Below are 12,709 nucleotides of genomic sequence, written 5' to 3'. Positions count from 1 at the left end.
GAATAATTTCCTAGGACTGTGTCTTTTTATGGTTGTGCATGACACTGAGCCACCAACGGTGTTTAATATAGTAACAATCATGTGTTAGTAAAATTGAAACAAGAGTTCAATTTTTTTTTGCAAGTGAATAAGGTTACCCATATCATTTTGTGCCAATCATGTGACGTTAGACCACTTAGTCTCCCTTTTGAAGTAAAGGCACCCTTTAAGTTATGCATGCCCAGTGGGGGTTTTCATACCCTCAATAACACTCTTCACCTTGGCCTCTTCTGCTTTTGTTAGCACCCATGGTGTCTTTGGTAAGATCACCTTGCCAGAATGGGTTTGTTTTGGCCAGAAGGGTCTTTTGGTTTTCACTAGTTTCAAGTCCTCTCATGATTTGGGACTGTCTCTATCACCAATCATATGTTTCCACTTTACATGTTTCTCTTTTCTAAAACATGAATGGTATCACGAGAGTATATTGTAATTAAGTGGTGCTAAGACCTACTGTTGTCGTGTAGATAATCACAACACATGCAAATATGAATTACTTTAAGAGATGATGGCATACTACTTAATATTACAATGCTATAAAAAACAAGGATTTACTAATCATGCCTCTTGAGTGTACTAATCAATTATTAAAGGCATGCAAAGAATGAGACAAGTAGTTACATTGCAACTATCCCATAGTCTTCCATCTAACCCCTTTGAGCTCCACCCTCTTTCACAGCCCTGTGTCCTCGTCTATGCGAGCTCCCTAATTTCTTCCTTTGAACTTTGTGAGATCTATCCCCTTTGATTATTCTTCCAACATGGTATTCTGCTGATCTCAAAACCTATCGAGTTTTTCATATTCACATGCACCACATCCTCGGATTGTTTTTCCAATAGGGTATCCTATTGGTTCCTTTGAGTTTTGAATATGTGTGATCTCCATCCCTTTGGTATTTCTTCCAACATGGTATTCTATTGACTCCAAGATTTGTTAGGTTCCTCTTAATTGTGTTTTCATCCACACTGGTTATGGCCCCATTGTCAATTTTGAACTCCCTCCATCTTATTATGTTTGTCATTCAGGTCATTACAACATGATTAGAGTTTCTCCATGTATTTTGAAGCTCTCTTATTGCATTGTGATGATTCCGAGAATTGCAGGTTTTCGTAATTTGCTTTTTCATTTAGATCACCACAATGCGATTGGGGCCCCTCCATCGATCCTTAAACTCCCTTCAATGCATTATGTTGATTTCAAGACCTGTCAGGTTTTTCTTAGTCACTTTTTGTTTGGATGATCACAATAAGATTAGGGCCTCTCCTTCAATTGTGAGACTCCCTTATCACATTGTGATGATTCTGAGACCTTTGGGCTTTGTCAATCTTGAAACTCCCTTATTGCATTGCGATGAATTTGACACATATTGGGTTTTTCTTATTTGCAATGTGATTTAAGGCCCCTCCCACTAAGTTATGTTTGTCATTCAGATCATTAGAACGTGATTAGTGCCCCTCCATCTATCCTAAAACTCCCTTATCACATTGTGATGATTTTGAGACTTGTCGGTTTTCTTATCTACTGTTTTCTTTTAATCATCACGTGGTTAGGGCCTCCCTTATTGCATTGTGATGATTTTGAGACCTGTCATATTTTTCCTATTTATTTTTAAATTTAAATCATCACAACATAATTAGGGACCCTCCGTTGATCAAGAAACTTTTGGTCATGATTTTGAGACTTGTTTGAGACTTGTCGGGCCTTTCTTATTTGCTTTTTAGTTCATATAATCACAATGCAATTAGGGTCCCTCCATCAATCTAGAAACTCTCTTATCGCATTGTGATGACTTTGAGACCTGTCAAATTTTCTTATTCACATTTTCATTTATTTCACTACAACATGATTATGGACCCTCCATTGATTTGGCTCCCCTCAGCATGTTGTGTTGATTGGGTTTATCTTATTGCATTTCTCATGCAGTTGTGATGGTTTTGAAGCCCATGACCCCTTTATTTTATGATCATACTTGTAGATGGCTCCATTATAGATCTATGGTGTGCTTATTCGATTAGTATCAAATTAATTACCTTGAATTTAACAATAGTCTTGGATCAAGGTTGATTTCATTTATGGCTTCTTAAAGGAAACAAGATTTAATTCTTAAGCTCTCGCTACTTGTGTTAAGGATTTTACCATCAAGTTTTTCTACTCTCTTTTTTTGTCCTCTTTCTGATAAAGGTGTTGAATCCTTTCTCTTTAGCCATTTTGATCCCTATCTCTTCTTACTTTGTAAGAAAGTGGTGAGGTGATCATCATCATCTATTTCTTCCAATGCTATAGGGATGTCAAAAGTGGTCTTCAAGGTGCTACACATCTCACATGGGATCGTGTCTAGGCCTTCATTATGTTCTGTGTCTCTCATGGGATTATTAACCTCATGAAGAGAAACTCCCTTATCACCAAGGCTTGTGATTGGATGCCTCTAAAAATTAAAATCTTGCAAATAGCAGATTTCTTATACTGTTAGGCAGGTAGGTCTAATTCATATATAGCACGGTGGTTGTTATAAATGAATTGATCACTATATTTTGTATTGATCTTTACCAGAATAAGTGGTGACCTCAATAGTTACAGAATTGTTTTCATACATTCTTGTATGTGATGGTCCCACTCCATCTCTTCTGCACGTTCCAAGCTTAGTCCTCCTTTCTTTCACATTTAGTGATAGAGAATATGTATTGATGATGCATTTGGAATGAAGTACATTTTCACATGGTAAACCAGTAGGTCGACATACTTGCCACTGCTACTCTATGAACTAGCACTGCTATGCTAGGAGTGACCAGCACTTGCACTTAGGACTTAGCACTTAGCACCTAGCAATCCTAACACTTAGGACTTAGCAATGCTAGTGCTTAGCACATAAAGTATTTAGCAATACTAGCACTTGGCACTTAGCACTTCTGGAAGATTTTGCTAGGTATGATTGGGTCGAGATAGTTCACATTCTTCCACCGATTTAGGCACCTGATAGTTATTTCCTAAAACGACCAATGCGCGTCCATGAGGGCATTCCAACAACTATATCGCTGCCCTATAGTATTCGGAGCATACATGCTTACCACACAAAAAGAGAACCCCTAGAGGCCACAATGGCAGTACCCCCGTTACCTCTGCTTGGGCAGTTGACCACAACAGAGTAATTAGCTTGCTTAAAGGCAAACCAAAGTCCATCATCTTTGGCACATTTGCATTTCTGCAACAAAACAACATCTGGTTTCTTCCGACTAATCAGCTCCATACAACAATTTTGCTTGCGCATACAACAACCCCCCCTCAAGTTCCAAGTCAACACGCTAACCCTCCCCATCAGGCAACTCTTCTCACTGGGTGAAGGCTTTTGACATCATCCCAAAGATAGTAAATGTGGTTTTCTTTACTTGGGAGCTGACCTCCTTAATCCTCTTTGGCAGGACTCTTGAGGGTAGCTTCTGCTTACCTTCACAAGGATAAATCTTGTTCTGGATCTCCAAAAGACGCTTGCAATGATTAGCATCCGGCATCTGTTCATCCATTGTGAGAGGACTGCACTCCCTATCTGGGGGCTCATTAGCCCACACATGCACCTTTTGAACGAGAGCATCCTGCACCTCAGGAGAATTTGAGATCTGCTCCACCCATCCTCCGGAACAACATTTGTCATTTGGACTGAGAGTAGGAGGCTGCTCTTGACAACGACCATCTTCATCCACTTTCTGAGTTGGTGAAGACAAGATTGACTTCCCCTCTTCTGAGACGTTTTCCCCAAGAGAGAGGGGAGCCTCAACAACCCTACCCTTCTTGGAGACCAGTTTCCAGGGGTTGATAAAATTCGAGATGATCTATTTATGAGCATCCTTGGCCACGATATCCGCCTGACTATGCTGCCCAGTTTCAAGGGTGACCAAACCCTTTCATGTGCACCATCACCATCTTCAGAGACAGATGCCTTCTGATCCTGACTCTCAGCACCTAGAGGAACATTCCTATTCTGGAGCCGACCCGGAGCCTCCCTCGATTCACCATCCACTGAACCCTTTGCCAGCCTCATGTTTTCCTCCTTTGGGCACTGTCTTGCGAAATGACAAGTCTCTTTAGAGACATAACAAGCGTATGGATGTGGGCCAAACCGAACTCACTGATGCAGGACTCCATCACCCGAAAAGCAAGATGGACATGAAAATCAGGAGCCTCCTAACTCTTGTCCCACATAACCCAAGCTTTACGCACCCCAGAGTCCCTTCTCGGAGGGGGTGGAACTAGCAGCACCCTTCCAAGGGCAGAAGCAATCCACTGAACAGCATCAGTGAGCCAAACTGGAAGTGCTGGAAATTTGATCTAGATGGGACACTCGTGAAAGAGGAATTCCTCCATGCTGAACGTTGGGCTCCAGGGCACAGCCAGCACCATCGATCCTTCAAACACCAAAGAGCTAGCGAGACCAGAGCATTACGAACCCACTCAGAGATGCAACGTACCAAGAAAATGTTAAGCCAGGCAATCTCCAATTCTCCAGGACAAGATAAATAGGTACAAACACCACTGGTGCCTCTCCAAATCCTGTCAAAGAAACCCCGAATCGAAGGCAAAAACCACAACCAAAGAACTGTCAAAAGCCCCGGTTCAGAGGTAAACAAAATAAAAAATTATTAAAAAAAGTTTTTTTCTGGCCTGACCAGATCTGGCCGACCAGATTGACCTGGTCGGTCAAATCTGACCAGGTCGGTCAGCCTGTTGGTTGACCGACTTAAAGCCCCTTCCTATTTAAAGGGGGGGGGCTAGGTATTCAATTATCTTCTCTCTTCCAGCTCCAGAGGTTCCTGCACACCCTGAGCCACTTCTGCCTCCTGGCTGCCTCCTCTGTTGCCTCAACTTCTGCCTCCTGGCTGCCTCCTCTGCTGTCCTCCTTTCTGCTCCAGATTTGCCCTCTTTTCTGCCCCAGATCTGCCCCTCCTTTTTGCTCCAGATCTGTCCCCCTTTCAGCTCCAGATCTGTCCCCCTTTCAGCTCCAGATCTGCCCTCTTTTCTGCTCCGGATCAGCCTTCCTTTCTGCTTCAGTTCTACCCTTCTTTCTGCATCAGATCTGCTCCAATTTCTGCTCCATATCTGTCTTCTTTTAGCTTCAGATCTGTCCCAACTCCTGCTCCAAGATCTGCCCTCAACTTCTGCTCCAGATCTACCTCCAACTTCTGCTCCAGATTATGTTCTTTCTATTCCAAATCTGCAGCAACCCCTGCATCAGTTTGCTGTCTCAGATTTGGTTCAGTTTCAACTTGTGGAGCTAGTGCAGAAGTCCACTACAGTTGTCAAGACTGACATTTGTTTCCTCCAGAGCTTCTTTCATATCTTCACTTGTACGGAGTTCCGTTTGTGATATATATATCTTCTTCAGCCATTAATTGTCTTCAGTATTGTTTTATTTGTCTCCAAGTATTTTCTTTATATGGTATCAGAGCCAGGTGTGCCAATCGACACCTGAGCCTTGATCTGGAAAGCTTGGAAGATAAATCATCATCTGAAGATGTCTTCTCCCTCTTCCCCGAAGCGATCTCAGCCTGAATCAACCTCTATTCAACCATCACCTTCGACATATGTCGAGAGAGAGTCTGCTAGGATTGAAGGTGATGAATACCTCTCCAAACTCTTTAAAGAATTTGCTGAATTCCAGAAATGGAAGGAACTTGAAGCAGGTACCCGCACACCTCGTGCCTCTACCTCTCCACGGTTCTCTCCAATACGTCAATAAGGACCTCTATTCAACTCAGAAGAAGCTAAGCAACATCTCAAGTTCGGTGCCAACGAAGAACAAGTATCCCCTGACGAAAGAGGACAGGCCGGCATGAGAACATTGGATTATTCGACAGTGCCTATTCCACAAGAATCAGTGAAAGGTATGATGCCCTATTCCCTTAGTGCAACTCCTTCTGTTATGCAAGGCATAGGAACAAGTAATCACGAGGACACAGATCCTTACATGCATGTGAACACTCGCAGACGAGAAAGGATAAATGCGTCTGACAATGAGTTTGCTTTCGGTTCACATTCTTCCCTCCCTCCCATCCCTCTCATCTCTTCCGCTGCCATCTTTCCTCCGGTGGTTTCTCATCCTCCTCCTTCTCCCATGCCACTGGATTCCTATAGTTTATTTCCCTCTATCTCTCCCGCTGCCTCTTTTTCACCTCTCATGTCTTATCCCGCCTCTCATATTCATCCCTCCCCCTCAGGACCTTTTTCAAATTCTTTTATTCCTCCAGTGATGCCACCTCTCCCTTCTTCTCACTCTGCTACTATTCCAAATTCTCTTCTGCCTCCATCGGTTGCTTCTCCCTATCATTCTCTTTCTTCCCCTCACCCTGTCTCTGCAACAGCCAAACATGCTTTCACTGATATGACTCGTTTTAATGGGTCTAATTATACCACATGGTCAAATCTTATGCGCCATGTGCTTGATTCTCAAGACCTATGGGAAATCATTCAAGGTACCGAATCGCCACCTGATCCTCATGTTTATCCTCCTCAGGTAGTTCGTTCGTGGCGACATCGTAATGCCACTGCCATTGTTGAAATTATGCAAGGTCTTTTACCTGAATTTCACTCTCAATTACAGCATTTTGATCTTGCCTCTGAGCAATGGGCACATCTCACTGATCGCTATGCAGCTCGAGATCGTACTCGTCGCATCAATCTTGACCATGATCTCCAACAATTCCAGATTCTTGCTGACGATGATCTCAAGGTTAAACTAGCAGATTACCGGTGGTTAGTTGCTGAATTTGCCACAACTGGTCCTCCCAAATCCGAGGATGACCAAGTTACTTTCTTTTTAAATAAACTTCCCCCCAAGTATTTCAGTTTTATGCAACAAATCATTTCTCAACCTTCTCTTCCTACTTTTTATGAGTTTGAATATCAACTTTTGTGTTATGCTTGTCTTTACTCTCAGGTCCACCAAAAACATAGCATTCCTGCTTCAGAGGGGGCTCTTCTCTCCAGGATTTCAAAAGATCAACCTAGCTCCAGAAAGCCCTCTCCTACTCCTAACCCCTCTAGTAGTAAACCCGCCTGGCACTCCCTTCCCAAAAAGAATAGGTTTTGTCAGCATTGCCAGAGAGTTGGGCATATTGACGATGAATGTCGCTCCAAAGCCAAAGGCCTTCTTCCTCAGCCTCCCACCATGACTCCTCAACCACCCCATTGGACTCCTCAGCTCCCTACCACGACTCCTCAACCACCCCGTTGGACTCCACAGCCCCTTACCACGACTCCTCCGCCACCTCGTTGGCGTCCTAGGGGTGGTCCTCCTCCTCCTCCTTCGAACACTGGTCTCTGGAGACCCCAGGGCCATGTCACACTACAAGGCATAGGCCATTTTCCGATGGAAATACCGACGCTTTTTACATTAAATTTTTTATTTTTCACGAGCGCAAAGGTCTCTATAAAAGTTGCTAAAATCGTTGGAAAAGGAGCGTCGCTATAAACCGTCGCTATATAGCGACGCTGTTAATCGTCGCTATATAGCGACGATTGAAACATCGCTATATAGCGACACTGTTAATCGTCGCTATATAGCGACACTGGTAAACGTCGCTATATAGCAACGATTAACAGAAGTAAAAAAAAAGGGTTAGTGGGGCTAAACAGGGCTTCCTTTTGGCCCTGTTTAGCCCCACTAATCCTTTTTTTTTTTTTGTAATTACAAAAGAAAGTTTTTTATAACAAAATTTCCCTTGCTTGCAGGGTGATACAAAATTGTTCTTGTGAACGATGAGGAAGAAATGCATATACATATACAACTGTGTTTGTAACAAAATTACCCTGTGAAAGGGCGATACAAAATTGCTCAAATGAGCGGATATACAAAATGCTACTACCACTACTCATCCGAATCCGAATCATCTTCGTCTTGTTGGCCTGTTCCTTGGTCCTCGACACCTGCATCTTCTCCCTCGTCCTCGACACCTGCGTCTTCTCCCTCGTCCTTGGCACCTGCGTCCGATCCTTGCCCCTGTTGATCGCTCGCCTCCGATGATGGGACGCTTGAGCTTTGACCCTAAGAGTGAACCATATAAATCGAAAATTAGATTGGAACTTAAATTAAAAAGTGAGATTACAAGTAGGAGTAAACTTATACCGTGCGAGCAGCCACCTCAGCCCAATCGACTGTCGCTCCCATTGCCTCTTGCTCAATGAACCATGGCTTTGTTCCTATCCGAAATGCACGCCGCGTCTCTGCATCCGTAGGAAGACGACCCATCGCAGCTTGCTGTGGATCCAATTTACGAGAGTTAGAGTTAGCTAAAGTGCATGTAATATGTAAGTAAAACAAATAGAACAATACATTAAATGGGAAGAAGTAGACTTACCACGATTGCCTCGAACGCATACCGTCCGCCTGCACCAAAGTGTGAAGTACCTACGATGTCTAGCCGTCTCTTCGCAGCCCTCCTCTGACCCTTGAACATTTCGGGATGGTCCCTATGTTGCTTCTTGAAGTACTTCCAATCAGCTTTGTCTGCCCAGCTGGGTTTAGCCAACCCCTTTGTAATGGAAGTACGCAAGGTTGATCTGCGATGCTTTAGGACCAAACCCATGCGCTCGAGCATATAATTGTTATTAAACTCCACATTTGGCAGATTAGGGTATCTTTGTTTTAACTCATCGATCACCGCGTGCTTCTTTTGGGCATCTTGATACCGCCAATCGGTATTTATGCTGCTCTTGAAGTGATGACTCATCAACCTCCTCATGGCGGCCATCACTGCTTTGCCCTTTTTGTCTTCTATTATCTCTCCGGCAGATGTGATTTGATAGGAGAGATCCCCTGATGAGTAAGGGGGACTGACGGTAGCAGAGTCTGAAGGAGTGGAAGCTGCGCGACCACTTCCGGATCGAGGAGTAGCAGTGGGAGTAGGACAGGGAAAGGGACCTGACTGATACTGTCTCTCCAGACCAAGTGGAGACCTAAAGGAGCGTGAGTGTGCTGACTCGTCTACATCTCCTGAGTCAGCACAACATGAGCCGCCCATCCTACTCTTCCTTCCCTTGCGGGAGGCATGCGCAGGTGATGATCCCGCAGTCGAAGGGGCACGAGGGGATGGCTGGGCAGTACGTCCACCCGTCGGTGTAGGGGAAGGAATTGCGGAGGTCCTCTGAGAGAGCAGAGAGAAGAATCTCGCTGCCTCCTCATCGCTCATCTGCGCTACAAACTCGTCGGGAGTCCCGACAAAGCCATGCGCGGCTAGCAAAGGAGTTCCCCGAGGGGTAGTCGCAGTGCTACGTGGAAGAGGGGTCAGACCAGGGGTAGTCGCAATGCTAAGACCGAGAGGAGTCAGACCAGGGGTAGTCCTCGGGGTAGTCGCCTGAGAGGAATCAAAGTCCTCTGGAGCATATAGATCGTGAGCTCTCCTCCTGCGAGGCTGTCCGTACTCGTCGGATGAGCGACGTGATCCCATGTCTAACATAGACACAAACACGAAAACAGAAAACAAAAAACAAACATAAGCATTCTCATAGGCATAGGCATAGGCAAGAAGAAAGAAGAGGGAAAGGAAAGAAGAGGGAAAGGAAAGAGAGAAAGAAGAGCGAAAGGAAAGAGGGAAAGAAGATGGAAAGGAAAGAAAAGAATGAGAATGAGGAAATAGAGAATGAGAGAAGGGGGAAATAGAGAAGGGGAAAGAGATGAGGGAAAATAGAGAAGGAGAGAAGGGGGAAATGAGAGAAGGGGGAAATAGAGTGGGAAATAGAGAATGAGCTTATGCGGAAATAGAGAATGAGCTTATGCTTCTCTCATTCTCTATTTCCGCATAAGCTCACGCATAAGCATGAGCTTATGCGGAAACTTAAGCATAAGCTCATGCTCATGCATGAGCATAAGCATGAGCTTATGCTTATGCTTATGCTTAAGCATAGGCATCCGAAATAGAGAAGGAGCTTATGCATAAAATAGAGAATGAGTTTCCGCATGCTTATGCTCATGCGGAAATAGAGAATGAGCTTATGCTTCTCTCATTCTCTATTTCCGTATAAGCTCATGCATAAGCATGAGCTTATGCGAAAACTTAAGCATAAGCTCATGCTCATGTATGAGCATAAGCATGAGCTTATGCTTATGCTTATGCTTAAGCATAGGCATCGGAAATAGAGAAGGAGCTTATGCGGAAATAGAGAATGAGTTTCCGCATGCTTATGCTCATGTGGAAAAAGAGAAGGAGCTTATGCGGAAAAAGAGAAGGAGAGAAGCTTATGCGGAAACTCATTCTCTATTTCCGCATAAGCTCCTTCTCTTTTTCCGCATGAGCTTATGCTTATGCTCATGGGTGAGCATGAGCTTATGCTCATGTTTCCGCATAAGCTCATGCTTATGTGTGAGCTTATGCGGAAATAGAGAATGAGAGAAGCATAAGCTTCTCTCATTCTCTATTTCCGCATAAGCTCACGCATAAGCTCATGCGGAAAAAGAGAAGGAGCTTATGCATAAAAAGAGAAGGAGGAGCTTATGCGGAAAAAGAGAAGGAGCTTATGCGGAAATAGAGAAGGAGCTTATGCATAAAAAGAGAAGGAGGAGCTTATGCGGAAAAAGAGAAGGAGCTTATGCGGAAATAGAGAAGGAGCTTATGCATAAAAAGAGAAGGAGGAGCTTATGCGGAAAAAGAGAAGGAGCTTATGCATAAAAAGAGAAGGAGGAGCTTATGTGGAAAAAGAGAAAGAGCTTATGCGGAAATAGAGAATGAGAGAAGCATAAGCTTCTCTCATTCTCTATTTCCACATAAGCTTATGCATAAGCATAAGCTTATGCGGAAACTTAAGCATAAGCTCATGCTCATGCATGAGCATAAGCTCATGCTTATGCTCATGCAGAAAAAGAGAAGGAGCTTATGCATAAAAAGAGAAGGAGGAGCTTATGCGGAAAAAGAGAAGGAGCTTATGCGGAAATAGAGAATGAGAGAAGCATAAGCTTCTCTCATTCTCTATTTCCGCATAAGCTCACGCATAAGCTTATGCGTGAAACTTAAGCATAAGCTTATGCATAAACTTAAGCATAAGCTCATGCTCATGCATGAGCATAAGCATGAGCTTATGCTCATGCGGAAAAAGAGAAGGAGCTTATGCATAAAAAGAGAAGGAGGAGCTTATGCGGAAAAAGAGAAGGAGCTTATGCGGAAAAAGACAAGGAGCTTATGCTCATGCGGAAAAAGAGAAGGAGCTTATGCATAAAAAGAGAAGGAGGAGCTTATGCGGAAAAAGAGAAGGAGCTTATGCGGTAATAGAGAATGAGAGAAGCATAAGCTTCTCTCATTCTCTATTTCCGCATAAGCTCACGCATAAGCTTATGCGTGAAACTTAAGCATAAGCTTATGCGTGAACTTAAGCATAAGCTCATGCTCATGCATGAGCATAAGAATGAGCTTATGCTTATGCTTATGCTTAAGCATAAGCATAAGCATAAGCTCATGCTTATGCTCATGCGGAAAAAGAGAAGGAGCTTATGCATAAAAAGAGAAGGAGGAGCTTATGCGGAAAAAGAGAAGGAGCTTATGCTCATGCGGAAAAAGAGAAGGAGGAGCTTATGCATAAAAAGAGAAGGAGGAGCTTATGCGGAAAAAGAGAAGGAGCTTATGCGGAAATAGAGAATGAGAGAAGCATAAGCTTCTCTCATTCTCTATTTCCGCATAAGCTCATGCATAAGCATAAGCTTATGCGGAAACTTAAGCATAAGCTCATGCTCATGCATGAGCATAAGCATGAGCTTATGCTTATGCTTATGCTTAAGCATAAGCATAAGCTCATGCTTATGCTCATGCGGAAAAAGAGAAGGAGCTTATGCATAAAAAGAGAAGGAGGAGCTTATGCGGAAAAAGAGAAGGAGCTTATGCGGAAATAGAGAATGAGAGAAGCATAAGCTTCTCTCATTCTCTATTTCCGCATAAGCTCACGCATAAGCTTATGCGTGAAACTTAAGCATAAGCTTATGCGTAAACTTAAGCATAAGCTCATGCTCATGCATGAGCATAAGCTCATGCTTATGCTCATGCGGAAAAAGAGAAGGAGCTTATGCATAAAAAGAGAAGGAGGAGCTTATGCGGAAAAAGAGAAGGAGCTTATGCTCATGCAGAAAAAGAGAGAGAGGGGAAGAGAGAGAGGAAAGAGAGAGAGGGGAAGAGAGGGTTCCTACGCCCATCACTGCAGCTAGTGCTTAAGGCGCTAGCTGCAGGCCAATGCAAATAACAAAAATAATAAATGGAAAGAAGAGGAAGCACTTACCTGTAAAAGTATGTCCCGCTCGGTGTAGTGGACTGACCCTACAAAAGAGAGTATGTCCCGCTCGGTGTAGTGGACTGGCCCTACAAAAGAGAGAAAACAACCCATTTTTTCAAATAAGATGTTAGTGGAAAGAGGAGATTACAAAAGCAACTTCTTGAAGGGAGGAGATTGAGGAGACAAGGAAAGGAGGAGATTGAGGAGACAAGGAGAAAGAGAAGGAAGAGAAATACAGAAAAAAGAGGTGAGTTTTCTTTGGAAGGGACGAGTGGAAGCTCATCCGATGATGTGCCAACGCCCGGGAGCACGAAGTGGCTTATGGAGAGGTTATACTGTCATTGCACTCATTGCAAGCGAGAAGTACGATATCAACGTCGTATTATCATGCGCCACTTGCGGATGTATGGGAAGGAGCCGGAACCAGTACCCCCC

General features: G+C 43.8%; 1 long non-coding RNA gene across 1 annotated transcript; it reads right to left on the bottom strand.

The window, feature by feature from the left end:
* Nucleotides 1–7,892: 7,892 nt before the first annotated feature.
* On the bottom strand, nucleotides 7,893–8,273 carry LOC147901811 (uncharacterized). Its single transcript, XR_015540978.1, has 2 exons — nucleotides 8,151–8,273; nucleotides 7,893–8,069 (listed from the first exon to the last, which is right to left on the bottom strand). It is a non-coding gene; the product is annotated as an uncharacterized LOC147901811 (long non-coding RNA).
* Between the last annotated feature and the right edge of the window lie 4,436 nt (nucleotides 8,274–12,709).

This window comes from Dipteris shenzhenensis, chromosome 5 (genome assembly GCF_047967505.1).
Source record: "Dipteris shenzhenensis isolate YYH24624 ecotype China chromosome 5, Dip_SZ_1.0, whole genome shotgun sequence".
NCBI lineage: Eukaryota > Viridiplantae > Streptophyta > Polypodiopsida > Gleicheniales > Dipteridaceae > Dipteris > Dipteris shenzhenensis.
Note: the sequence above shows the minus strand (reverse complement) of the source record. Positions and strands in the feature narration are given on the sequence as shown.